General features: G+C 45.9%; 1 protein-coding gene across 2 annotated transcripts in view; it reads left to right on the top strand.

The window, feature by feature from the left end:
- The window catches only part of ABHD2 (abhydrolase domain containing 2, acylglycerol lipase), a 96,315-nt gene that overhangs the window by 24,946 nt on the left and 44,121 nt on the right, over positions 1–27,248 (top strand). The gene's annotated exons all lie outside the window — the stretch shown is intronic.

The raw sequence follows: 27,248 nt of genomic DNA, 5'->3' as shown, positions 1-27,248 counted from the left end.
GATTTTCTCTGAAGAGCAAATGGGCAACAGAGACAGGGCAGAGTTCGGGTCCTTGCTTTGTCTTGTTTGATTGTCCGGTTAATTTTTACATGCCGGTAGCCGAGGGTGAAGAGCTGTGGGCTGTGGGTGTTTTGTGTGTTCAGGTACAGTTTTTTCGTAACAGTGGTGCCGTGATCCAAAAGGTACTGTCAGGTCGAGAGAGACACGTAACTGGAGCGTGTTGCCTAGTACTTGTGGAGTGCCATGTACAGTGTAAATGTCATGGGATTGAATTTGGGACTTCCCTACTGAGCAGACTTTACATCATGATAGGCTCCACCACCAGGCATTGGACAAGGACGTGGTGTTCCTATTAAACTGTGTTTGCAGTGAAAAGCCTCCTCCCTAAGGAGGGTGCGCAGAATCTGTACACCCTCCAAATTGTCCAGCATTTTTCTTCAAGACAATGTAGATAACTCACTAGTCTGGACTGGCAATTTACCTTTGCACCCACATTCAGTTGGAGTGGGACCCAGCTGGACCCAGGTCCTTGGCCGTCTCATTCTCAGAGAGCTTTTGAAAACCAAGGTGTGAAATACCCTGTAAGTTTACGTGCAGGTGACTGCAGATTTCCATCCGGCATTGGTTCCTGAGTGATTAGAGGAAGCCACGGCAAAGCTACCATCCAGGCTCCAGAGAAAATCACGGAAGGTTTGATTCCATACTGATTGTTCAAAAAAAACCCCCAGCTGATTATGGCAGTTTTTGACCTCTTTTTTTGTTTCCCTTTAAAATATAACCCAGACATTAAGACCACGGGTTCTCTTGGCTTTTTCCCTCTCTGGCACACTTTCTCCTTGAGTCTAAGGCACTGGGTTGGCGCCATGCAACCTCTACTGAGATGGCCCCACCCACCCTCCCGATACGGAAGTGTGTCCCTGGTCACCTCGTGGCTGTGTCCGCTGCCTCCCACCGCACCGCCACCCCATCATTGACCAGTTGCTATGCTCCCTCCTGGTAGAACTCAAATTGGGGAGGGGTGGAGGTCAGCTATGGTTCGAAGGTGGGTGTGAAAGGACAAGTTCCCCAGAAACTGTTTCCTTCCCAGACCTATCCCTTTGATGACAGGACCAGCCCTCTTAGGGTATACTGGAACAGTACTTAAGCGACTAAATTCCCAGCTCCCAAACTCTGTCTTGAACATGACAGATGATTAAAGGGTAAAAGGATTCCCTTTTTCCTTCCATCTTTGAACTAACCTCTTGTTTTTGATTTAGATTCTAATTTTAGGAATCACTGTATCCCGCGTTCATGTAGCATTATCACCAAAATGTTTTCACTTTACCCTCTTTTGTCCACGTTACTTGCTGCGTTTTAAATTTACTCAGTATCTCTCATAGACATTATGCTGTTTAACCTTCTTCACAACTTTGAGGTTGCGTTCATTTTCCCTCTCGTTTTAAGGGTGAGGAAGCGGAGTGGCAGAGAGGAAAACGGAACCCCAGTTTGTGACTCAGTCGGTCCCCTCCTCTCCATGGGGAGGGGGGCAGACACTTCTCAGGGTGTAGGTGGACAGTTAGGCAGAGAGCAGTAAGGGCCGGCCCACGAGGAGAGTCTTTAGCGGGACTGGCTCAGAGTGGCCTTCCAAGTCCCAAGTGACCCTCTTTCTATTTTAATCACTGTCGGAAGCCACTGTCCTTGATGTTCTTTCTCTGTGTGGCATTTCTGTAACGGCCTCCAATATTTTTGAAACTGAGGGCCGGAAACGTCTGTTATGGGTAAAAGTACTTCTCCTGGAACTTTGAAGGTTTTCTTCCTGTCTGTCTGCATCCTTCACAAATAGTTGTCTAGGCTAGAAAGTTCAGGTCACTGATTTACAGCAGGCTGATAGTGTTACTCTGACCCGGGCTGAACACAGCCGGTCATCATGACTTCTGTGCGGAGTCAGGACGTCTCCTCTGGCTGTTCTGGTAGAGAAAAAAATCTTTGAAAGGTGGGCATTGAAAACGTGTTAGGAGTACAGGGATTTTTTTTTCCCCTTTCAGTATTTAAGTCAGTTTTTAAATCTGTTTTAAGAGGATCTATGCAAAGATGCATTAAAAGGAATCTCTTAATGTCTGGAGGAAAAACTTTGCTTAGACTGGATGATATGTTTCGTGTTCGCTTAGCAACAGATCAGTATTTACCTAGTGATTCATTTTTTTTGTTCTCAAGAAGTGTTCGCTTTCGGTGAAACAAGCAGACTGAAAGCTCAGTTCCAAATTATGAGAAAATCTAGATGGTGCTACAAATCTCCATTATTTCTGAATGAAAAACTTGACGCATATTCGTTTTTTTAAAATGGACGATAAAGTGAAGCACACAAAAATCGTCTATTATTCTCCTACTCCAAGGTGCGCACTGTGACCACTTTGGTGATCATCCCTGTGGGGCGTTTTCTTCTGCAGGTGCTTCCCCTCCACAAAATCAGGGGGATACACGGTGTTTGGTGACCTGCTTTAGCACTCAATATGGCAAGGACATTTACCCACGCTGCTACGTATCTCCTAACATTCGATTTTTAACAGCTTCAGGATTCTGTCGGCCGTGCAGATTTCCTAATGGTTGTTAGCAGCAGTGGTAGAGGAAAACCCTTGAATTGAAATTTGGAGCAGGATGCAAACCTGGATCTGCTCCCAAGCCAGCCGCGGAACCCTACGATGTGTCCTTCTGTGTAAAATGAAGCAGGAGGCTCTCCTGCAGTGTCCTCCGGCACTAACATCCTGAGTCTAGCACCGCTGCGTTGTCACCAATGTTGGAAAAGTCCTCTTAGAGGAAGCACCATGGGGGAGGGGGCCCTAGCTACAAGGTGAGGACAGGAACCCAAAAAGAAGGATTTTCTCGTGGAGCTGCCCTCGCCTCACTATTCCCGTGCCCGTGCTCTAGGACACGCTGGCTCTGGTCCCCTTGGGCTTTTGTTTCTTGAAGGACTTTTTGAGTGATCATTTACATAGAGTAAAGGACACAAAGCTTCGGTATGTATACAGCTCAGGACCTTCTCCCTGCATATTCCCCTGTGTAACGACTGCTCCCTCGGGCTTTTGTTACAAGAGTGTCCCAGGTTGCCTCTTTGCCTCTGACCCACCCACGTATCACAACACCACCTGCATTGTCCTCCTTAAGCAGGCCAGCACCCAAGGCGTGCTTCAGCGTGACCCCATCCTGCCTGTCCGGCCTCATTGCTCATGGCATTCTCCCACTGCCCATTAGGGGCCTGCCCCTTGAGGCCTTACCTCCTGGCTGTCCCCGATTCCTTCCTTTCTCTCTCCACCAAAATGCCTCTCATCCTGTAGGAAAAACTTAAATAGTACCTGTTCTGAGAAACTTTCCCTGACTTCCTCCCACTCCTCTTTGGTCAGAATGAGCCCCTCGTCCATCTCCCTACCCATAGGTTTCCCCAGCACGTGGCTGCTATGTCCATTGAGCACGTTGCGCCTCGTTCTATGGGAATTTGCGTCTGTCTCTTTTCTTCATCAGTAGAGCACACATATCCCAATTTGAGAGCCACTCTCTTGACGAGACAGGACACGATCCTTAGTGGGTCCAAATCAGCATAATGCCCTCCTGTCTCTTGTTTTCCTTAGACAGGCATAGGTGAGGGATGTTCCCATTTTGGCAAACGCCACATGTGCTTGGGCAAAAAGCCACACTGTGTCTAGCTTATGCAACCGGTGCCCCTCAGGGACATTCCAGGGAACAAGCTCTTTAGCTTGGACAGAGTTTTGTGTGTTGGGAAGTCACTGCTCTGTCTCTGAAAGAAGATGGATTGTTTTTCTGGTCTTAAATTAGGTCAGGGCAGCCCCAGGAATGTGCATAAAAGAAGTTTGCAGGCTCCACCCTTCCCCTGGGCCCACCTGGTTTCCATCTACCTGGGTAGAAAGTGGAGACAGGCAGCAGGTGCCCTGTCTCTGGAAGCCTGTTATTAAAATTTATATATTTCCTGTGGGAAGCCAGGCTTCTGCTTTGTTACTCATTAGCAGGCCCGTCAGCGTGGGTCGTGGTATAACTACCGATGAAGACTTTTAGGAAGAGCGTGATGGAGTGCTTAGCTAAGAGCAAACCTAAAAACAGATAGCTGGGCTGTTTTTATTGAATGCAGTAGACACCTAGGAGCCCCTGCAGGGTTGGGAGAAAGGAAGCAACGCGATCAAAACCACAGTCACATGTTTGTGGCTCCTTTCTTCCCCAGAGACAAAAATGTAATAGCTTTTTTCTGCAACCAGCTGCCACTTGTATTAGTAAGACCTGGATGTTACTGTTCTCCTTGGGTTTGAGAGATACCCTCAACTTGGGGATGAGGGTCACACCCATTCCAAAACCAAGCCTAAAACAGTAGGTGACACGCCTCAGCCACGGTGCCCTTCCTGAGCGTTTCCTCCTGAGAGGATGGTGGAAACCCCAGGACCTTTCCCCAGATTGTAGTGGGTTCCTCTTCTGGGGTTTTCCCACTTGCTCTCCTCACTCACCGGAGTGCAAACTCCACACAACAATCCTCCTGAAATGTTCTCCTCATAATTAGTCCGCGTCTGTGGCTTCCTGCCCGTGGCCACCCGTTAGTCTTGGCTCCTGGACGTGTGAGGGTCTGCTTCTCTGAGACTCTGTTGTTGGGGGATATTTAAAAAGGACCATTTTTTAAAACTTTTCCGCTGTGGAAATTTACTAGAGACACTTTTTTTTTTATTGGTTTCTGCATGACTCTGCTTCCTAATTATTTCTGAGAAGGCAGAGCAAATCTACTTTTGATTTTTCTCAAACAGGACCAATTTCCTCTCTGTTGCTGTCACACATATGCCCTTCCTAAGAGTAAATATTCATTTTTCTTTTATTTACCCCAAATAAAAGCCCTGTTCTATATATAAAAATACTGTATTTGTCATAGATGTACAAGATATGCTATTTTTGTCCCAGTGTACCAAGGGCGTATTAAATAATTAGAAGTACTCTACAGAAGAGCGCCAATTCAGACCTCTCTGCTGGTGCATTCTGTGGAGCTATTTTCTAGATCTAAAGCGTGTAGGACTCAGTCTGTGCACTCTACTCCCCCTGCCATTTCCTTCCTTGCCTCCTCTTTATAAGGCTGTTTACCTGCAGTGGCGGCGCCAAGGTAAGGGCCTTGGATCTGGACAATTGATGTTTTCTGGGTCTTAAAACACTATGCAAATACAGCTTCACACCGTCCCTTCCGTCAGACCGCCACCCCCAGGCCCCTCGTGGGTGGAAATCCTGGAGCCCGCACAGCTTGTTCAGTGAGTTAAAGTTGAAAAGAATTTCATTAGTTTCGTCTTAAATTCCTCTTAATTCCCCCTTGCTCACAGAGACATTCCAGATCAGATCAGATTTGGATCCTTTCCTCCTTGGCTGAACACGAAAGCTTTGTCCTTTTTATAGGATAAACTCCTAATTGCTAAGAGCCTTCATTCCATTGACCTGATTTTACCCATTTTGAGACCTGAGCAAATATTTCCATAGATCTCGTGGTAAACCGTTAACCGCTGATAAGTGGGTCTGTCACACTCCAGTGCACTCATTATGGAGGCCCCAGACCTTCAGAGTTTATTTACCTGGAAACTTACATCATAAGAGAGTTCTTGAAAGATGAAAGGTTTAAAATCATCTTTGTTGAGACTGAGTATGGATGGTTAGCCTCGATGAGGTCACATTTTCAGGTGACTTCATCTTTAAAATTGCTTGTGTTTCTAATGAAACGCCCCAAACCAAAACTGTCAAGGTGAGAAAGCTGAATTGCTAACCTGGGATGCTGTCCTCGGTTACTTAGGCTGACCAAACATCCCTGTTTTCCCAGGACTGATAGGTTTCTCAGAATATGGGACTTTCAATGCTAAAACTGGGGAAGTTCCAGACAAACACGGATGAATTGGTTACCCTCTCTATTACTCAGCCAGCTTCTGCCATCGGATGGTGAGGTTTCTTATGAGTGGGTGTGCATTTGAGGGTGGGTGTTTAGTTTGCTAGTGGCCAGGCTTAATTTAACTCTTGGCTGTGGCCCACCTGCAGTGTCTCTGCCCTGGCAGGTCATTTATGCGGGAGGCTAGCCAAGCCCGGAAGGAAAGTGTTGCCATCCTTAAGGCCTCTTGTAATGAATTAGGATGACCCAGCTGAGTCTATGGCGAAGTTCGTCCTCTTTCTCTAACCTAGGTACAGACTGTAGCTTCTTGTTAGGAACTGTTCTTTTGCTCAGAAATTGCTGAAAGCCCTAAAAGATTCAGAATCCAAAATATTCAAGACTCCCTTGATTTAGTTCAGATGGAAGGAAGCATGTGCCATGCATGCACTCCTTAAAGCCATCAATTCCAGTTTCCAAAAATTTATGACCAAGACACTTCCCTGTTCATGGTGCCTGAATTGATTCTCTCTGGCTTTAATATGTCTTCAAAAAAGCAAAAGAGGCATGTGCTACAACTCATTTCATCACACCATGTCAAACCCTGGACATATGGATGGGCAAGTGGGCCCACACTAGGCCTGTCCCATTGCTGAGTCACAGTCTCTCTAGTCTTTCCCAGACTGGGCTCCAGGGGCCATCCTGGTCCGCCACTCATCCTCAACTTTACTTAATTATACTTAAACCTAATTTCCTTTATGGGACTTGCCTGGAATCAGATCTACTTTTGTGGCCCTTCTCAGTAGGTAGTTGACTGAAAATTGGTCCAGTATCCAGGAGCAGGAAATGGCCCTCATTTTCTAGAGAGTCATAAATTTCCAGATGTAGCCAGCTTTGATCCACTTCTCATGTTCTATTGATGCTTTAAATTCATTGGTTCCCAATTTTGATCTCAACCTGTCCTTTCTCTCCGTCTGCTCCTCTGCATGTCACTGTGATAGACACTACACCTCATACTACAAAACGCTACGTCTTTATTGATGAAGTGTAACTAAGACAGTGACTTGACTTTTAAAGTATGTCCTAGAGGGTGAGTAAGTATAATTTCTAAACTCTCCTGCCACTGTCGCCGTCCTGCGGTGTGGAAAGTTAGGAGCCGACTGGAGTTCCTACTTCCTCTACGTCTGAGGCAGCAGTGCGAGAAGTGACTGACTTTGGAAGTCCTGTCCTCCTGGCAGCATCGAGAATGCCTTCCGTGCAAATGGAGTGTGTGGTGGGCACTGGGCTTTAGCATCCAAGTCTAGTAGGTTGGATGTTTCCTTGAGGAAAGCGTTTTCCCGGATTTGTAAGGAAATCCGACCCTCCACCAAATTCTCGGGAGCGAAGCTGTTACTCATACAGAAAGGTGCGATCCTTGACGCATTGATTTTTCGCACAATTGGATGAGATGCCATCCCGCTGCCGCCCCGAATGACTGTCTGCTGAGCTGAGCAGTGTACCGAGGGCTGGATGCTCCTCGGAGCTCTTCATCCGCCCCAGGTGGCTGCCTGTGGCGCAGTGTCACCGGGGGACGTGGAAGTGGGTCAGCCATTGTGGCAGCTCGTGAACCACCCTAAATCACCAGCCAGGTCAGTTTCTCATGACAGAGTGAAGGCTTGAGGTCAGCTTGGGCACCTGGCATCGAGCCAGACAGCTTAATTTCGGAGGGAGGGAGCCATTAAAAGAGTCTATAGTCCGGAGCAGTTGGGAAGCCTCTTTGCCTGGAGGTCAGCCATGGAACCAGAACCATCTCTGGCCTCCTAGGAAGGGAGAGGTCCCTGTGAAGCAGCAGGTTCTGTAATTTCCCATCTTTCCACTGGATACTAAGGCCATCTACCACCCACGGGACTTTCCTGTGACGTGTAGCACCAAATTCTCTGCTGGCAAGGGGGGTTTTCAGCCAGATCACAAACGCTTAAGCAGTAATTCCTTATTAATATGAAGACCTATATTCCATATATGTTTTTTAAATTTGAAATCTGCTAAGCCATAACAGTATGGACTTTTCCTTCCTTGGTATTTCACTAAAGGAAGATTCTTCTCAGTGAATAAATAAATATATATGTTTAAGTCAGTCAATTACTATTTAGTAAGCTGCTCTTCCAGTCCATTCACTGTCTGTATACCCCGCTCAACCCGCTCACACACATACACACACAATCATTTTTCCCGTGTTGCCGCCTTCTCTGTTGCTCAGAGCCTCTCCATTCCTCACGGCCTTCCCACATGCTTGCTTCTCCAGCATTCGCTAACTTTTACCCGTCTTCTGTCTGTTCTCCTTCCTAACGACAGGGATGTAAACAGTATCTTTCCATGTGTGCATCTCTCTTCACCCCCCAACTGTATTCTGAGAGGTGAGTTCAGGGGCTGTCTTAGAGTCCTGTGTGTTCTCCCTGGCTGCTACTTTGCACAAAGTCAGTGCACACTAATGTTTGTAGGTAGTTTTGGTAGGAACCCATGTGATTAAATGTCAGAATGAGTAATTCAGATAAGTGATAGAGGAACCTAGAGAAGGAGGGAGAGAGTACTGTGGCGGCGTGGGTGTTGAGGTCTTGCGTGGTCCTGAAAGGTTAGTGGATTTGATAGGGGGACCAGTGTGGGCACAGAGGCTGGTGTGAGCATAAGCCAGCAAAAGCAACCATTTAAGCAAGTGCTTCTGGGAGAAAACTGACTTTGCTCTCCAGGCCAGTACTTTTCAGTCACGCACGTTTGTCACTTTGTCCTGTGGGCCTTCCAGCCAGCCTGCTGGGTAACAAGATGAAGGGGCCCTTGCTGATTTGGCACGTTTCCTCATTGTCCCTGCTTTACCCTGACCCCACAGCCACTCTGCTCCTGTCCCTCCTTTTCCATGGCTCTTCATTCGGCTGGACTTTGAACGTCTCTCTTGCAATACCCAAGAATTTGGTGCTCTTTGTGTGGCCTTTGGGCCTGCCACACGCTCTGCTCTTTGCTCACTGTACCTTTGATTTTGTTTGCTAATGTGCTTCCAGCCCCATCCCTGGCCTGCTCTCCACAGCTGTTTCCTGGCCAGCTCCTTGCCAGTCCCTACGCCACGATATGGTGTGACAAGAGCCGTCTGATCATAGCAGAGAGCCCCAGGTGTTTTGGCGAGATGGAGGAGGTCAGATCACACGGAGTTTCAGATTGCACAAAGGAACAGTCTGGACTTGACCCCTGAACACTAGTGGTGGCAGGAAGGGGAAGGATGGGGCAAACTCCAGAGGCCTTTCCAGGTAGAATCAGCAGATGCTGGAGAATGACGGAATGGCCTTGGGCGTTGTAGGAAAGGGCTGCATCGCGGATAGTGCCGAGGCTGCTGAGCATTGAGAGAAGAATAGAGTCATCGACAGAAATAGAGAAGCCAAATGGGCATGCTGCTTCTCAGGGAAAGTTGTTTAGTTGGGGGCACTCTGTGGGGTGTGCAGGTGGGCAGGTGCAAAGATGCCGATAGAAGCAGGTGTGAGCTGAAGACCAGACGTACAGATTCTGGATCAGCTGCTGGCAGCTGAAGGCAGCGTGGAGAGAGCTGAGCACTGAGGGCTGCAGCAGGTTACAGTGATAGGTTAGAAAGGAGTAAGAAGGGTTAGGAGCAGAACCAGGGGCCTCGGGAGTCGCAGAGCCAGAGAAGGAGGGCACTGAAGAAGGTGTCAGAGACCAGGAAAAGTCAGGAAGAATGAGGCTGCCCAAAGGCCGTCGAGCTTGGCTGGAAAGAATCGGGGTGTTCAAGGATGGGTTTTCTGTAGTAGGAAGAGAAAAGAAGTTCACAGAAGGGGAAGAAATAAATGAGGAATCAGAAGCCGAGAATGAAGGAGGAAACATAGAAAACAGAGGAGAAAGACAAATCGGATGGAGGTTTTCCCCGAGACTTAGATAGGCGCACAGAGGTGCCACGGAGAGGGAGGTGAGCGAGCGTGGCGCACGGGGATGTGGAGCCCAGGCTCTGGGGGAGACCCACTGGGCTCAGGTGCCGGCGCTGCCTCCTACTGGCTGGTCGACTTCACCTTGCTGAGTCTCTATTTCCTCATTTGTAAAATGGGGCTAATAGTACTTATTTTATAGGTTTGGTATGAGGATAAAAGGCGACAGCACGTGAAATGACTGAGAGGATGCTTAACATGTGTGCGACTTCAATAAGCATGGCTGCTATTATTGTAGCTGTTTTTGTATTAATATCGCTAGCCAGATCAGTTGTAAAAATGACGAAGGGCATAATGTACACCAAGTTCATAAACTGTCTTTGAATGTCAGTAAGACCTCAGTGGATAAATGGGTAAAGGATATGACTGGATAATTTCCACAAGAAGAAATGCTAGTAATAAACTCCAAAGAATGTTCAGCCTCGGTAACAATGAAACTTTAAAAAATGAAGTATTATTTGAGACTCAGGAAAATCTGGCAGTGTTATCAGTGTGAAATTCGATCGGCCGCTGTTTTGGTCAGGATAGGCTAGTTCATGCTGCGGTAACTAATTACCACTAAACCTCCGTGTCTTAAAACCACAAGCATTATTTCTCATTTGTGCTGTGTGTCTCATGGGCTGCACGGCTCTGCTGATGGCAGCCCCGCTAGGACTCCGGCCGAGGGAGTGGTGCCTCATTGTGCTTCCGTGGTCACCACCAAGGCAGGGATAGGGATGAAACAGCTCACACACCCTTGGCTTTTAAAGACTGCCATCTGGGAGTGACACTGTGTCGTTGTCGTTCCCATTTCATTGGTTCAGCAAGGCTCACGGCCATGACTGACTGCAGAAGCGCAGACTTAGCCCGTATCCAGGGGGGAGGACGAACGTGACGGGGACGCCCTGACAGCTGGCCCTCCTCGGTGTCTCTCCTCGCCATTCCATGGCCTCTGCCTCAGTTCGGGGCATTGTCAGCCCGTGCTTGGACTGGTGCCATAGCTTCCCCTCTGTTCTCTGCCCCTTCTAATTTATCCTCCAGGCCACCCAGCGATCTTCTAAAGCACAGCCCTGATGGTGTCACGCCCCTGCTCTGAGCCTGCAGGCTGAGGTCCAGCATGAGCCCTGAATCTTTTCTCCCACTCACCTGTGTTCTAGACACATAGATGACCCCATGTTTCATGATACCTCGTGTTCTCCCCGTCTGTCTTACACTCGCCTTGTCTTCCGCCAGAACCCTTTCATACCTGTACACAGCCTCCTCATCTGACAGATCACAGGGTCACCTCCTGCAGGAAGCCTTCCCAGACTTCCTCTTCCACATGCAAAGGGAGCAGTTCTCTGCTTTGTTGCCTTATAGCATCTGTGACTTCCATTATAGGATTTATGTTCATTTGCATTAAAATTATTTATTAGCCTGTATCCCATGATTCATTGTGAAATAACATATTATTAACAAGAACAAAAATAACACTCAGTTTCCTTGTTCATAAGGAGGGGGTCCTAATAAGAAGAGTTGTTGTGAGGGGTAAATTAAATTATGTAACCTGCCAACAGAAGGTGCTAGATAAATGTTTGTTCCCACAGCTATTATTAATAAACAGGATACAATTTTGTGCAGTCATCCGTAACTTAGTATAATAACTATACATAAAAATAGAGAATAGGTGAAAAAAGCAGAAGACAAAATTATATATCTGTATCTATGTACCGTTACTATAACTATGTCAGTGCTCTATATTCAAACAGACACAGATAAAAAGGAAACAAAAAATGAAAATAAGTTTTGTAACAGTTGTGAGGATATGGATGATTCTTAAACTTTTGATTTCTTCTAGCTGTTTCAAGTTGATATGAGATAAAATTGAGGACTCAGAATATACATTTCATCCTTCATGGTTCTGAAAGTCGTACATAGTTCATTGCCAATAATAGTTACAAGGAGTGGCACCAGCCACTGTTTTTTGCATTTGTCCTTCGTATGTGAAGAGAGGTGGACTTTGCTTTGGCAGAACTTTCTAGAACAGGCTTATCTGTATGGTTTTGTGATGCCCTCTTGTTGTGTGGACAAGAAGGAAGGTTCGGTGCCTGAGCTGCCGTGAGTTTTCAGGGTGGAGCTGTTGACTGAGAAAATATTTTTCCGTGTTCTCATTGCCACAGGAGCGGGCTCAGCCGCAGCCCTCCACAGTGGCTTCTTTCAGCCTTTTGGAACTGCGTTCCTCTTATTGAAAGCTCCAGAGCGGTGCATCATTTCCTTCCTCCTACATCTCTGCTCGGGGCTCGCCCTGCTCCAGAAGCAGTGGCTGCACGTCCCAGTCGTTCTCTCATCTTGGGGACCAACAAGGTGGACTCTGTGACCTTTTTCTCTCCTTCAGCGTCGCCCTTCCTGTCAGTAGGCTCCTGTGTTTTTCAGAGTAAATTTATAGTAGTTATGCATACGGTAGGCATCCTGAACTCCTTCATAGCTTCTATTTATTTAAAAAACGCAGGTAATACATTCACATTAAAAGACTCCCTCAGCCATCATCCATCTCCATTCAGCCAGTGTTTCCCATTTCCTATTTTTCCTGACACATTTTATGTAAAAACAACAATTATACATGCACACACAGAACACACACACGTATTTCTTTTCCTTTTATTGTACAATTATTAGTGTCCTATGTACTCTTCTGCACCTTGTCTTTCCTCCTGAAAGATCACTGAGAGATTCTTCCCTCTGAGCATGGGAAGAGCTTCCTCCGCGTGCGTCCCGGCTGCTCCGTGTTCCATAATGGACCATTACTTGTTGAACCAGTCTCCTGGTTTCATTTATTTCTAATCTCTTGCTTTCACAGTGCTGCAACAGATAATTTTGCATTTACATTATGATGCACACATGTCAGTGTAGGATAAACTGGAAGTGGAATTGTCGGCTCGGAAGGGATGTGCATGGAAAATTTTGTTAGCTGATTCCCTCAGGCCTATCCCCACAAGCACCATATGGGTGTGTCTGTCTCCAAGAAACCTTGTCAACATAAGGAGTTCTCTTGCTTTTTGATATTTGCCAGTCTGGTAGGTAAAAAGTATTTTCTCCATGTGGTTTGAATTTGTATTTCTCTTATGAAAGAGGCTGTGTGTCATTTTATACATTTAAGAACTGTTGTTGGGGGCCGGCCCAGTGGCGAAGCGGTTAAGGGCGCACCTTCTGCTTCGGCCACCTGGGGTTCGCCGGTTTGGATCCCGGGTGTGGACATGGCACCGCTTAGAAAAAACCATGCTGTGGCAGGCGTCCCACATATAAAGTAGAGGAAGATGGGCATGGATGTTAGCTCAGGGCCAGTCTTCCTCAGCAAAAAGAGGAGGATTGGCAGCAGTTAGCTCAGGGCTAATCTTCCTCCAAAAAAAAAAAAAAACTGTTGTTATTTCCTCTTCTATTAACTGCCTCTTGGGAGCCCCTACCCATTTTTCCAATGGTCACTGGTCTTTTCCCTCATCATTTGAGAGAGCTCTTTATGTACTAGGGAAATTAGTCCTCCGTGGTATGAATTGCAAATGTTTGTTCTCAGTTTGTCATTTGTTTTTTGACTTTGCCCATGGTGGTATTTGCCATGCAGAATTTTTTAAAAATGTTTGCATAGTCAAATCTTTTGATTGTTTCTTTGGGCTTCTGGGATTTCTGTTTTCCTTAGAAAAGTCGTCTTCACTGTATGAGATTAAAAAAAAAAGATTCCAAACTTTCTTCTAGCGTGTCTGTCGTTTCATTTTCTATTTTGAAATGTTTGATCTCTCTGGAATTTATCGTGGTGTGAAGTGTGGCTCCAGCTTAATTTTTTTTATAGATGGCTACCATTTGCCCAATACTATTTATTGAACAATCCATCTTTCCCCGTTTATTGAAATGCCACCTTTTCCTCCTGCTAAATTTCCTGGATGTGTTTAGACATATTTCCAGTCTGTTCCATTCTGTTGATAATCCTGAATATAGACTATTAGCAGATTGTAGCTTTTTAATATGTTTTGTTGTGGCAGTGGAGGTGGGGCTTGTATCCTGCCCTACTCTTCTTTTTCATAGTTTCCTTGGCAGTTATAGTTGGTTCATTTTTCCATGTGAACTTTAGAATGCTTGCTTAATTCCAAATATAAAAATCCTGTTATTATTTTTATGGTGTATCTAACTTTATAAATAATTTAGGGAGAATTGACATGTTTGCCGTGCTGAGTTTTCCAATGCAAGTTCATTTGTTCCAGTCTCTTGAGTCCGAAAGAGCATTGTAAAATTTTCTTTCTATCTCCTTCTCATGCTTATGAACTCCTGGGGAACAAGAATAGAGTCAAGATTTAAGTGTGGGTTATTAGTAATGATATATACAATTACTGACAAGAGAAGCATTTTTTTTTATTAAATCTCTTAAGAACCCATTTTCTTCCCTAACATCATTCTTGCCGTTTTGTGAATTATTTTCTGCACATCAAAGAGAGGCAATGTATGTGCTGATGTTGAATGTCAACATTTTAATTCTTATAGTAATCTCTTGATTGAAGTGTCCTTAAAAGGGCATTCCATGGAGATAATGCAGGAACTTCACGTGTGGCTATTCCAGTGCCCCCACTAGGAATAGTAGCAAATATGATGTGATTGTTTAGCTCTTATCTTCCCTCCTCGCCAGCCCCGGCATACATTTTGAGGTGGCCTTGGGCCAAGTGGCCAAAAGGCAATACTAGGTTGGGTGAAGAACAGACTGTTGACATCTGTGTGAGTGTCCTCCAGACAGGAGAAGGGTGACCAGGGGGGACAGGGCCCAAACAAGGGTGTTCTGCGCATCACATACCTCCTGTTTGGTCAGCACAGGTGGTTTTTTCAAATCCGTCATTTAGCAACAGGAATGGTGAGGTGGGGGCGGGGGCGGTGTCTTCTGTGTAAAGTCTGGGCAAGCAGAGTGAGTTTGAGACTGTGAATTTAGGACGTTGGTGGCCGGACTCCAAGAGCTGTGATGCCTTCACTTAGATAGGTAACTAGTATTTGACTGGCTTTTTGCAGGACTAGTTCTTTCATGGGTGGTATTTGTCAGGTGGAACCCTGGAGCCTCTTAATAAGCTACAGGGCCACTTAAAGCGTTATGTCAAAACCAGGTCAAGATATACGTGAGGCGAGGGGACTGTGCTCCATCTGCATACGGAGGAGCGTGACCCGTCCGAGATGGGGTCAGACATGTTTAACGTCTGAGTACAATTCCGAGGGGTTTTCACTAAGTTTTCATTGAACTTTAAAATTAAGTTTATTTTTCCTTAGAGCAGAAAAGTGTAGTTTCTTTTTAAGTGGTTTTATTGTAATTCATGTGCTTGTTCTCGCTGACATTCGTGTTTTATAGCTTACACGAGATACATGACGGGGTGTATGTGCGCCAGTGTCCTGTATCTAGAAACGGGTTACAGGAACAGAAGATGATTTCTCCCTTGTTTCCTCAGGCCCCTGTTGGTCATTTCAGGCAGAAACAACACAGTCTGTGCATAGGAATTTTCCTGTGCATGATCCTGCAATTCAGGAATAGGACATCTAGCAACAACAGTGACAATGTGAAGTGTGACAGCTGTGAAGGCATATTTGTCCCCTGTGGGGAAATGCTGTGTTCAAGGCGTGTTTCTGATGAGCCGACCAATGGGTGTTGGGGAGGCTGAATGTCCCACTTGCCATTTTGAGATAAAAGACCCGAGATGTTTGTTCCTGAAGCTGACGAAGAAGCCCTTCCCCAGACTCAGCCTTGCCTCCCCAGCGGGACCAGTGTGCTGTGGTCAGGGTCTGCTCCACATCTGGGCCTCCCGAAAAGGAGGGGCTTCCAGGGGGCTGTGTCCCTGCGGAGAGGGGTGAGGCCCAGTTGGGGGAGCTCGCAAAAGACCTGCTGTCAACCTCCTGGTTTCAGGTCAACCAGGCTGGATTTGGGGACAGGGGCCATAGAGGGCACCATAAGAGTCTGTGGTAGGATCAGCAGGAGTCCTGGTTCCAGGCCCCTGGAGGGGAGGCTCTGGAAGGTCAGGATCCGAGATAAGTGCCTGCAGAGAGTTTCCCTAAACCCTAAAGAGTTCTGCCCCTTCCTTGCTGCCTCCCTTCCCGTGTGCGCACAAGCTTATGGGCACACACACACAGGGGAAGGCCTGGAGCTCAGTTTTCGGACTTCCGGAGCTGCCACAAAGCTTTGCTCCCAGGGCGCGCCCTTCCTACCCGCCGCCCCGCACTGATGCTGGTCCTGAGTAATTTGCTCTCGCTAATTAAAGTAGGATAAAAATGCTCCCCCGAATCAGACACCTCGCATCCTCTTGGTCTATCATCACTCTCTGGGGACCCAGCATCTTTGGGGAGATATTCAGTATGATTTTATTATCATTCTGGACTCACCTTAGAAGTAATCAAATGTGAATGTTCAGATTAATTACCCCCCAGACGAATCTCCTGCAGAAAAAACTTCACTAACATTAGGAAGTTGGTTACAGTTGTGAAAAACATGTAAAACCAAAGAAATGGATTTTTGTTTAATATATGTGAAGAACAGCAAAGAGCAGGTCTAACGAATTCAGTTATCAATTTGGGAGAAACATGATTTAATATAACATTCTAACAGTTGATCAGACAGGAGAAAACAGGCACAAAGATGTTTGTGGTTTTAATGTCTAGTTGAAGCACAGTAAGAAAAGTCTGGACAGGAACCCGAGACCCGTCCTCTGGTCCTGACTTTGTGATACCAGGCAGGTCACGACTATTTTCCTCATCTGTGAAATGGGGGCGATACCGTCGCTCAGAGCTGCTGTGGAGACTAAATGAGAGATGTGAGCGGCCCATCCTTGACTCAGAGATTGGGCGCGCAGAAACGCCCCCGCTCTCTGAGAACCTCAGACCCCTGTCTTAGTCAGCTCGGGCTGCTGGAGCAGAATGCCGTCGACTGGGGGCTTAAACAACAGAGGTTTAGTGTCACTGTTCCAGAATCTGCCGGCAGATTGGGCTCCTGGTGAGAACCTGCTCCCTGGGCTGTGCACAGCCGCCTCCTCGCCCTGGCTTCACATGGTTGGGAGAGCGAGCTCTGGTCTTGTGCCCTCTTCTTAGAAGGACACCAATCCCAGCATGAGGGCTCTACCCTCGTGACCTCATCTAAACCGCATCACCTCCTAAGGGTCCCGCTCCAAATACCTTCATGTTGTAGGGCGAGGCTTCAAAATGCGAATGTTGGGGGACACAAACATTCAGTCCTTAGCACTCACCATCGTGCCCGGAGTTAAACTGGTGCTTCTCAGCCGTGTGACTGAAGGCTCCCCAAATTCTCCCCCAACCTGCCTGTCTGACCCTGTGCCCTCTCCCCATCTCTGTGACAGTGGTTGTCTGGGGAGTCCTCGTGTGCTGCCACTCCCAGGTTGTGGACCCTGCAAGGGCAAGCACTGTGTCCTGCTAATCTCTGAATTTTGTTGACCCAATGTATGAGCCACAAGAAAACATAGGCAGAGGCAGGCTCAGTCCCAAGAATGTCTTTGGTTTGATGGGAGATGCCCGCTGCGTGCTCCCAGAGGCGTTCCCGGTCCATGTTGTCACTCTCAAAACATATCTCTTAGTCTTGGTGAAGGTCCTGTTTCTTCTCAGTGGACAGATATTTTTCCCGAAGTGGGAAGCTTGTTTTTCTTGACCTGAGTGTGTGCTCCGAACAGAGTGGAGGGCTTGTCGAGGTGGGCATTCTCTGTGGAAACTGAGGAACCGTCCCGAGCCCGTGTCTCCTACACAGTCAGCGCCTGCATTAGTCTCTGGCTGGGGTCTTGGCAGGAGTCAGCGAAGGACGTCATCAGCCGCGTGGAAGTGAGGTGCTTGGGAGGGAAACTGGAGCAGCCGTGTGGCGACATGCTATAGCCTGATGAGCAGAGAGCTTTCCTTTTGGGAGGGCGGCCCAGGACCAGGCAGCTCCTCGGCTTTTTGCCCCCGTCACTGAATCATCCCTTCGGGCTTGGGCTTTGAGGAAGGAGAGTGAGACTCGAGGGGCAGAGTGTAAACGACAGGCCCATGTCTGTGGAGTGAGCAGCCTGTGTAGGGAACAGAGTTGGGGCCCGTGGACTTGGGAGAGTCCAGTCAAGTGCTGTGTCCAGACATTCTAAAGTCACCAACCCTGGAGAAGGTGCCCGCTCCTATTGCTGGATGACCTTCTAAACCTCGAGAGTGAGTTCTAGGCAAATACCCGATGTGGCTGCGGCTGCCTGATGGAATCCCGCAGACAGATTGCTCTGTGCTGGGAATTCCTTCTTCTGCCGCTGCCTGTGAATTTAAGCAGGGGGTAAATTAAAAATAAATTCCTTACTACTTTTTTTCCGACGTTACTGTATTGAACTATTACCCTCATATTCTTCCTGGTGTACAGTAGAGTTGCCTCATATGTACATTTAACTTCTGCACATTCAACTCTGTACACCAAGAAAGAGAGAGAAACACACACACACTCTCTCACCCACTGTTCATTCGTGCCGGCCCTTCCGCCAGCCTTTCTGCTCAGACGAGCACAACCCCCCATTGCGTGTGAGCCACGAGCCTCACGTGCCTTCTGGCAGTCCAGGACCTGTGTGCGTTTCCGTGAGAGGGAGCATCTTGCTGCATCCTCACGTTGAAAGACGTATTTTTTTGTTTCACAACACAGCCCTAGCCTCAGGCCACCAGTGCTGTCTGTGCTCAGCGTGGTCCCAGCCCCCTGCCCCGCACTGGAGGAGAACCGCCCGGGCTCCACTTCCAGCGACAGTGTGTTCCTGCCTGAGGGACGACCAGGGGCTGATTTGACGATAATTGATAGTTTGACCTTGTAACTGGAGGACCCAGCGGTGGGTGAGGCGTGACCCCACCACACTGAAACCAGATTGACCTGAGAAGAGAGCAAAAGTTAGAGTGGGAGAGGGGCTCCCTCCTGAATGATCCCCTTTGCTGTGACTTTGGTCGTCTTGTTCAGGCCGGAGCCCCAGGATTTGTCTGCATCCTTGCCCTTTCTCCTCTTCACTGCCGGCCTCTGGCTTGGACGCCCTTGGTCGGGGTTCCTCAACGAGCAGATCTACGTCAGGAATAACTGCTGGGGCTCTCCATCCTGCTGAAAAGCTCCTTGTTGGCCATAGCCTTAAAAATGGCCCATAGCGGAATATGCATACGCTAATTTGATGTATTTCTAAAGCCAGAGGCTGGCTGTTGACTATTTAAGATATATTAAGCCCCGTTTGCATTGGATCTAGATAACTCTAATCTTTTTCAAGGATGACTAATAGAGTCATGGAGTCTGTGGAATGAAAGCATCTGTCCTCATCACGCCTGTTTTATCCTCCGAGATAAGCGCTGGACGCAGTGGTGGAGGCCTCAGTTGAAGTCTCATCTCTGCCCTTGATTAGCGTAATGGTGTGGCCAAGCCGCTACCTCTCTGGGCCTCAGGGTCCCTGTGCCAAAATGCGGTTAACTACATGTGTCCGTTTCACAGACGCGTTATCAAAGGCAAATGAGAGCATGTACCAAAAGGGCCTTGAAAGACTCTGAAACGCTGTATGTGGATAAAGTGGCAGTTTTATTTATCAGGCCCTGGAGTCGAAGCAGGAAGTAAATAACGTTGTGGTGGTGGAGCCCCGATGAATGCCTCGGATGCCCTGGCTTCCTCTGTTAAGGGGCTTGGGGGACGTCCTTAGTGTGCCTAAAGTCAAGGGGGGGGCCTCAGGCTTCACTCCAGGTGACGTTTCTTTGCCATAGGAAGATTCCAATGGGCTTTGCCTTCACGCGTATGTCATTCTTGCAGATAATTAGAGCATGGTAACTCTTCCCTCCCATTCTCTTTTTCTCTGTGCAATCATGAGTGCAATTATCTCTTTGTTAAGGAAAGAAGCAGGACCACTCAGCTGACCTCCACAGAGCTCCTCAGCAAGCGGGCTGCCCAGCCCCCGACTCCACAGCCCCTGAGTGGCCCCGACAAGTGGATATTCTCCCCCACCCAGCTCCTTACTCTTTAGCTCGTAGCATCTCCTCTGTTGGCCCTGCGTCTTTTGTCCCGGTTGGGCTGAGAAGGAGGAACGGGCAGGAATGGAGCTGTAGCTGGGTTCTAACTCTAACCACTTGCTCTCCCTTGGGGAAAAGGCGTAGGAGAGGTGGAACCCGACGATGTTTTAAATACAGATATTTTCATCAGAATTATGCAAACATGAAAGAGTTTTATGAAAAATATTTTCTGGAACAAATCCTACTGAGCCAATTTGAATCTATGGTGACTTTTTAGTACAATACAGTTAAGTTTTATCTTTATCAGGTTTGTTTTCCATTTAAATTTTACTGTAAAGCTTGGAATCAGTGTTTTGTCCATATTGTGTGTTACTGACCATAGCTTCTGCTACAGCATGTTCTCTTGTGGCTGATATTTCCACCAAGTCCAATTCTCCTGGTTAAATTTTGCAAGTATAAATTCTTTTATGAAAACTGGATTCCTTCGTCGATTTTTAGACAATACTGAATTACACCACACACAGTTAACTGTTGCCGCTCTCATTCCGATTCGATTCTTTCTGTCAGTAATAACCATTGTGAAATGAACAAGAGGCTGATAGTATATATTTATTTATCAACTGATTAATTTTTTAAATTGTAATTAATATTAGAGATAGAGATGAAAATAGAGTGGAAAGAAGTGGCCTAGAGTCAAAATAGGAGAGATGTTTAATATCATTAATCATTAGGGAAATACAAATCAAAACCATAATGAGATGCCACTTCATACCCACTAAGATAGCTATAATAATTTTTTTTTTAATGGAAAATAACAAGTGTTGGCAAGGATGTGGAGAAATCAGAACCCTTGTCCCTTGCTGGTAGGAATGTAAAGTGTTGCAGCTGCTATGGAAAACAGTTTGGAGGTTCCTCAAAAAGTTAAGCATAGAATTACTGTCTGATCCGGAAATACCTCTCCTAGGTATATACCCAAAAGAATTGGAAACAAGTATTGGAACAAAAAGTGGGACACCAGTGTTCGTAGCAGCACTGTTCACGATAGCCAAAAGGTGGAAGCAGTCCAAGTGTCACTCAACAGGTGTACGGATAAACAAAATGTGATCCACCCATGCAATGAAACGTTGTTCAGCCTTAACATGGGCTGAAGTACCCACCCATGTGACAACATGAATTAACCTCAAAAACATAATGCTAAGTGAAAAATCTCAAGACAAAAAGCCAAATATTGTGTGATCCCATTTATGTGAAGTGTCTAGAATATGTAAATCCATAGAGACAGGGAGCAGAGTAGTGGCTGCCAGGGGCTGGGGAGGTGGGGAGAATGGGGAGTGATTGCTCAGTGCATATGGGGTTTCCTTTTGGAGTGATGAAATGTTCTGGAACTAGATAGAGGTGATGATTGCACAACATTGTGAATGTACTAAATGCCACCGATTTGTACACTTTAAAATGGTTAATTCCATGTTATGTGAATTTTACCCCAAAAAAGTGGTGGGGCCAAAGTGATGGGTTCCCCAAAATGTGCTACTTGACTCTAAGACCGGTAAACATCATTGACTGGGAGTCATAAAAACTCTACTTTTCTAGATGTCTCCATTAAAGAAAACAACACAAACTTTTTTTTTTTAAATAAAATTTGCTTTTAGAAAGAGGGATGTGTGAGAAAAAAACACTTGAGCAAGTAGGTTGCCTGTTTTTGATCTCCGTGTGTTATAGGTGAAGCAGACACTTCAAGTAAATACATTTGAGAAGTGTGCAAAATGCTAAGTGTTGGGACCAAGGCTGGGGACAGGGACAGAAAGAGGAGATTTGGGAAAAACTATAGATGAGAACGTGATGGTTTGATAGGGGCTCTTGAGTATTGGGGGCACTAAAGAAGACTCTGGAACTGAAGACAAGTCCAGCCCAAAGCCTTGTAGGGGACATTTGTCACTTCCCCGCTGCCCAGCATCCATTCTTCCTCTCCAAGGGCACGCAAGCTTCGTTGGGGGAAGTTCTTCTCTCCCAATGACGTATGTAGTACGTCAAAGCGCCCTGCCCACCCACTCTGAATCTCCCTTCTTCTAGACACTCCACTCCTGGGATACTGACTCTTTCTGGGGGGTGACGCTGCTGACTGTGTAAAGGACACATCCCTGTGGTTTCTCTCCTGGGTGCTGCCCTCCTCAAGCTGGTTCTCCAGCCTCTTGTCCATCTGATGAGCACCTCAGCCTCCCTCTAATATAGTCCCTTTTAAAGTTATTCTGAGTTGGGTTTTGTTGCTTTTTCCAAAGCATCCTGTCTGATACAAACTTAAAATGCCAGGGAGTAGCTGCTACTGACATTGGTTCCCTGGAAAGGACTTGCCGTGAGTCAGGGTGGGGGCTCAATCTCAGACAACATATCCTAAAGACCTACTGTGCACCAAGCCCTGTGCTAATTTGGTAGGGAGGTACTGGAGAGAATCACAGGGAGTAAGAGCTAAGTGTGGGTTCAGTAGCTATAAAGTGGTTTGATCTACAACCTAGGGACCCAGGTCCCATAAGGAAGAATTGGTCACTCACAGATTTAGGGTAAAGATGAGAATTAATCAACTCCTTTTTTTTCAATTCTCTTTTAAACAACCATCTGTTTTTGCTGATGTGAACTCCATCCGCCCCAAGGCAGTGCGTGTATGTGTGTGTAGGGATGTGGGTGGGAGGGAGGTCTGGATTTTCCCTTGTGGTCTTTCCCACTGGGCAGTTGTGTTAGTATAGCCAGATGTTGATTATAAATAGGTTCAGAAGTTAAGGACAGGCTGGCCTCTATGTTTGGTTGTGAACTAGCTGCTTTCTTAGTAACAAGCATTTATGAACCACTGGCCACAGCATAACACTGGACAAAATGCCACAGAGATTGGTAAAGAAGTAGAAGACATCCCCTCTGCTTTCAGAAGGGAGTTAGGAGTAAAACATGTCCAGAGACTCCCAGAATAGCTAAAAAAAAAACCACTTAGAAGTGCATGCAAATTAGTGTAGTAAAAACCGAGTATTGAAACATGAAGCAAGTATAAAGTTTTACTGTAGGATGTAAATAACTGAATAATGGAGAGATATACCATGTTTTTAAATGGGACAAGTCAAAATTGTAAAGATGTCAGTTCTCCCCATGGTAATATATAAGTCTGGAAAAAAATCCCAAAATTTTCCTAGAACAAGCTAATCCTGTGGTTCATCTGGAAAATCAAGCGCCAAATATCTATCAAGAAAATTTTGAAAAAGAAGAATAAAGGAAGTCTGCACTATCAACCCTCAAAATATTTCATAAAGCTATATTAATTAAAGCAGTGTCGTATTAGATAGATCGATGAACCAGAATAGAAAATACAGAAACAAATCTAAATTTGTAGTTGGGAACTTGGTTTATATTAAAAATGACAGTCGAGTGCCAGCCCAGCGGTGTAGCGGTTAAGTTCACGCACTCTGCTTTGGCAGCCCTGGGTTCGCAGGTTCACATCTCTGGTGCAGACCTACACACCACTCATCAGCCATGCTGTGGTGGCATCCCACACACACAGTAGAGGAACGTTGCCACAGATGTTAGCTCAGGGACAGTCCTCCTCACCGAGGGAAAGAAAAATGACCGTTGAAATCAGTAGGGAAAGGATGGGCCAGTTACGGTGTAAGGACAGTTAGCTGTTAGGAAAACATTAGATCTTTACTTTGCGTCATTTACAAAAATAAGTGGATGTAAGAGTAATACATTTCTTTAAACTGTGGGAGTAATAGAAGGAAATATTGGGGAATATATTTATAATTGGGTGTCAGAATCGCTCTTTTTAAAACCAAATGCAAACACAAAGGTTTTAACAGCAAAAACTGAACAAAGTTAACCACAAAATATAAAAGTTCATAAGATAAAAGGTAAAACTAAAACATACAATAGACTGGGAGAAAACCTTTGCAACATATAATGTATAATGACTTAATGTAGGGGTGATGAAAATAATACCTACACATCAAAAGGAAAAAAAAAGATGATCGAAAAATGCACAAAGGATATGAACAGAAAATTCACAGAAAAGAAATACAAATGACCAATAAACATAGGAATCAGGGAAATGCAAATTCAGATAAGACACTTTTCTTTTTTTTACCATAGATCGAATCAACATTAAGAACACAAGTTGAAATGAAATACCTGTCTTCTTGCCTATCAAAGTGGCCAAAATGTGAAAGATTGAGAACAACCAAATTACTGGTGAGGATGAGGAAGACGGGGACTTTCACGCATAATTGTCAGGAGTGCAAACTGATCCATCTTTTGAGGGAGGCCATTGGGTGGCGCTGTAAAGTGTAAAATGCACCTAGCGCTCAGTACCGTTTCTCACCCTCTAGGCCCCTCCATGGTGCTTCTCCTCACTAGGCAGTCGGGCCCCGACCTCTTTTTTTTTAGGTGCTCAACAACACGTATGTTATTCCTTGATACTTTATTTATTTGTTTATTTATTTTAAAAAGTATTTTATTGAGGTCACATTGGCTTATAACGTTGTAAATGTTATAACATGTCTATTTCAGGTGTACATCCTTGTGTATCAGTTTCTGGGTAGACTGCATGGTGCTCACCACCAATAGTCTAGTTTCCATCTGTCACCGTACGCATGCGTCCCCTTACGCCTTTCACCCTCCCCCTACGCCCTTTCCCTCGTAACCAATAATCTGTTCTCCTTATCTATGTGTCTGTTTGTCTTCTACGTATGCTCATACGGTATTTGTCTTTCTCTGCCTGACTTAGTTTGCTTAGCACAGTGCCCTTGAGCCCTGCCCTCCTTGCAGCGTGGTGCCAGGCTTCGAAGGAGGTACAAGCAGAAGCTGCTAGGCCTCTGACAGCAGCATCTCTTAAGTGTTTATGTGTTTATTTAAATTTCAAAATATTCTCTTGTTTTGTTCCGTATTTCCTCCCTGACGTAGACCATGTGACTAGGCACCTATTCTGGGTTTTTGTTTTTTAATTTTTTTCCTGGGACCCGTGGATAAGTCATATAAAGAAACAAAAACACACAGTAAAGTGCCATCGCAGTAAATGCTATCCCAAAATTCAATTCTGTAAACCCTAGTGTGGTGTTATTGTGGAGTTAATTAAAAAGTGTTTTATCAGTAGGTGGTATTGTCATAAAATTAAAGATTATGAAACTTCCAATGTGCACAATGGACCTTACTTTGAGCTGAGAAAGTCCCAAATGATCCTGAGACTGTCGCTTATTCACACACACACACGTAAGCACACATGCACACACAAGCACCCCTTGAGAACTGTGTCCCAGCCTAGTCTGAAAAGGTGCTGGGTAGCTGGATAGAGGACACCAGCCAAACACCAATCATGTTACAGCCGAATTCACATTATTATGGTGCATATGATTTTTTTTTTTTTTTTGCTGAGGAAGATTTTGCCCTCAGCTAACATCTGTTGCCTATCTTCCTCTTTTTGCTTAAGGAAGATTGTCCCCGAGCTAACATCTGTGCCAGTCTTCCTCTATTTTGTATGTTGGTCACTGCTACAGCATAGCCGCCGACAAGCAGTGTAGGTCCGCGCCTGGGAACCAAACCTGGGGCCACGTAGTGGAGTGCACTGAACTTAACCACTAGGCCATGGGGCCGGCCCCTGCATATGATTCTTTACGTATATGTTTGTCTTTTCAGATTTACTAAGTAGGTTTGTATTCTGTTCATCAGCAAGTCCTCCCTACATGCTTAGTGTGTGTTGAGTGCTCTGGGGAGTGACACAAAGGAGAACATGCTGGCTCCTGCAGGTGGTGGGGAGGAGTATGCTTGAAAAGAGCACAGAAATTAGTCAAGCTCGGGGGTGCTAGGACAGAGCTATGTCAAGGGTGCTTGGCCGGGGGGCACAGAGAAGGGGCAGCTCCTCCAGGAACCTGATTGAAAGTGAGTCTTGAAAGACAAGTATTAGCTGGTCAGGAGAAAAACCGGTGTGAAAGGAGAGAAGGAAAGCATTCCAGGCAGAAGAAACAGCTTGAGAACAGCAGCTCAGCACAAGGGGTGCCTGTTTGGGGTGGAGCCAGGCTGGTGGTTCAGGTTTTTTGGAGCTTAAGCAGAAAGAGGGAAGCAGGCACCAGGGCATGGTGGGTTTTCCGGGCCAAGCTAGGACCCATGCTGTGGAGGGCCGTGGTTGGCTCTGTGTATTTACAGTCATGCACATCGTGAGGATGTTTCGGTCAAGGATGGACCTCATGTACGACAATGGTCCCATAGGATTAGTACCATAGAGCCTAGGTGTGTAGTGGGCTATACCATCTCGGGTTGTGTAAGTACACTCTGTGATGTTTGCACAATGGTGAAATCACCTAATGACGCATTTCTCAGAACTTATCCCTGTCATTAAGTGATACATGACGGTACTTATCCCTCCAGTGGCCAGGAGGACACTGGAGTAGGTGACTCAAGGCTGGGAGGCCACTTGGAGGGCTATTGCCAAGATTCAGAGGGCGTGTCGTGACCTTCACTCAGGAGCATGGCCTCAGGACGATCACGTGTGTCATCGTTATATGGGAAATCTGTGCATAGCCAAAAAGAAATTTTATTTCATTTGTCCTATTTTCTAAGATTACATTGTATTCTAAACAAGATCAGAAGATAGGCATATGAAATTTAACCCATTCTTCTGAAATTTTTTTACCTTAGCACATTTCTATTTTTAATTTATATTATAAACAAAACTTTCTTCAAACTTTCCTCCAGGAATGATGAGGAGTTTGGTTTCTTGGGTCACTCCCCTCCCTCTATGCACAATTTATTGTCCAACTTGGTAGTCTGAAACCCTTTATAAATTCTATCTAAATCTTATGTAGTAGTCACTTGTCCAATTGACGTTATTTTTATGTTTGGTTTTTGTTGCTGTCATAATCCACTCTTATAAATATAATCCACCTCTTATAAATCCACCTCTTATAAATGTCGTCGTCTGCTTTCTAAAGGCCAAGGCCTCAGCACTGAGACTGGCGCCTGTGGTGTGATGCTGGCAAGTGGCTTCAGGTCCTTAGGTCTCTGCCCTCTCCTCCCCGCCCCCAAAGGGGAGGCTTGTCTGGAAACTGGCTTGCTTAATGTGATAGCTTCACTTCACGTAAATGTGTGTAGATTCAATGTATTATATATTTAAAAAAGAGTAAATCTGATTTAATTTAAAAAGGGGCTTCTCGGATCAGGTGGTTTGATAGAAATGATAGGCATGAAATGGCAAATAGGTTAAGGGAGACTCTTAATAAAACGCTCACCACTGTGATACAATACAGAGATGAAGGGTTGATGTCATTACCATTTTATATTCTATGACTCTAGTTTATAGAGCACACAGACCCTGGCCAACCGTCGAGCTCGGGCTCAAAGCCGAGGAAGAGAAACCAACGGCAGTTGCAGTCAGTGAGCTCGTCTTGCACTGTGGTTGTGAACTGTTGTCATTTCTTAATTGTCACTTGGAGCACCTCGTTTTCCCGGTAATTCACTGGTCTGTGATTTTT

Source organism: Equus caballus, chromosome 1 (genome assembly GCF_041296265.1).
Source record: "Equus caballus isolate H_3958 breed thoroughbred chromosome 1, TB-T2T, whole genome shotgun sequence".
NCBI lineage: Eukaryota > Metazoa > Chordata > Mammalia > Perissodactyla > Equidae > Equus > Equus caballus.
This window is presented reverse-complemented; position numbering and strand designations above follow the sequence as displayed.